Genomic DNA, 2127 nt, shown 5'->3' on the forward strand with positions numbered 1-2127 from the left:
GAGAGAGAGAGAGAGAGCTCTGGGAAAAGATGGGTTTTTTTTCTATTGATAAGGTTGGTGAGCGTGTGATTTAAAAGAATTGATATGTTTTGAAAAATTTTGGTTTGAATTTTCATGAAATTTTACGCGGGAAGATGGGCGCTCCAAATTTTTAGAACTTAAGCGACAGAATGTTCTATTTTCGTCGTCTAAGTGATTCATAATTTTATTTTTTTAAAAAAACATTCCGTCTCCTAAGTTCTACTTAGGCTACGAAATGTAATTTCGTCTCCTAAGTGATTCATATAAATTTTTAATTTTATTTTTCAAAATGCCGTCGTCTAAGTAAAAATATTCTGTCTCCTAAGTAGTACTTAAGCGACGGAATGAAGTCGTTCTTAGGAGACGAAATCGAAATATTTCGTCTCCTAAGAACAACTTAGGAGACGGAAACTGTTTCGTCGACTAAGTAGAAAATTCCGTCGCTTAAGTACCACTTAGGAGACGAAATTTTTTAATTTCGTCGCCTAAGTGCTATTTTCCAATAGTGCTTAAGCATTTTGGTAAACAAAAAATGAGCAAAATCATAAGCATCGCTAGATATAGTGACACAATGTAAAATATAAATGTTGTTATACATATATATAAAATTATGTAAAATATGAAGTATATTGTTATGCGGAAGCGTAAACAAACCGAATATTGAATGAAACAAATAAAAGAAAAGGTAAACAAGGACACATAATTTATAGTGGTTCACCCAATCAATATGATTGAGCTACGTCCACTTTTGGAGCCGGCGAGAAATTCCACTATGACAAAAGAGAGAGAATACAACAGAGTAATATTCTCAACCCCATGTTATGTGGAAGCAGCTGACGTGCCTCACGGGTCTCACACACACAGGTCCAATAATACCGCTACTCCCCCACTTTAGCCACCCGGTGGAGAAACAGGTACGGGGTTTTACACAAAAAGCATTGGCATTAGTGTGTGTGGTACCATTCCTTATAACCTAAGGATGACTCTTTCACGTTTCCGATGTGTGATTCAAAATGGCTCATATCTAAGTCACACTTTTTCCAATAATCTCCACATGGTGTGATTTGAGTCATCTCCATCTGTCTCATGATCCAAATTCCAATAGCTCAACCTCAATCACAACCATCTGAATCTTATGATCCCAATCCAAACAGGAGCTCCGTCAAATTGCAACTCGATCGTACGAGACATCATGTCCCAAGTGTCACCTGGGCTTTGATACCACTTGTTATGTGAAAGCGGCCAACAGATCCCACGGGTCTCACACACACGGGTCCAATATATATCTCCACTAGCTAAAGAAGCAGTTGAAAGTATCGTCAAGTAACATCTTGTTTAAACAAGTTCTTATCATATCTAAAAGGGTAAATTCCTTTTATAGTACATGAGGTATCTCTATTAATTAAGGCAATTTGCCTTATGGAACTGCCATGGTTAAATTTATCTTAATCCTCATAAATGCTCTTACCTGAAATTCAATATAGCAAATCAAAAATATATAAAAGAAGGGTAAAAAAGACAAAATTCAATAAAAAAGGATTACATGGATAAAATTTCAAAATAGCAGTTATGCGTTGATCAGCAGTATCTCAAACCAAACTGCACCTGTCTCTTCCTCCTATTTACGTGCAAGTATATCTTCTCCACTTTTTACATTTGCTAAAACTGCTCTTCCTTCTCTGTCAAAACTGCTCTCATGCCTTCCTCTCAGGTAACAAATTTCTTCTCTCCTCGATAATCTGATGGATGAAGGCTGATCTTATGTAACAAAAATAATATTGCAAAAGGAGAGAGATCGAGGGAAGGCTACCAGATTTGATAACTAAGCATGTTATTCTTTTGTTCAATTATTGGTTTTACACACACTGACTTCTGGGATTTTTGTTTTCCTGTTTGTTTACACACACAAAATGTCATGCACAATTTAATGGGAAACAAATGGGTGTGCTTGGTATCAAGAATTCGTTTTTTCTAACCTTCAACCAAATTTTTCCTTCTTTCCTTTTTTCAGGTTTTCATTTGCGTGCAGCACTCAGACCATGTTCATCACTGAGGATATAACCAAAGGTTCCTCACCTTCTCATATCTTTGTCTTTGTACGATTTC

Source organism: Fragaria vesca, linkage group LG4, assembly GCF_000184155.1.
Source record: "Fragaria vesca subsp. vesca linkage group LG4, FraVesHawaii_1.0, whole genome shotgun sequence".
Lineage (NCBI taxonomy): Eukaryota > Viridiplantae > Streptophyta > Magnoliopsida > Rosales > Rosaceae > Fragaria > Fragaria vesca.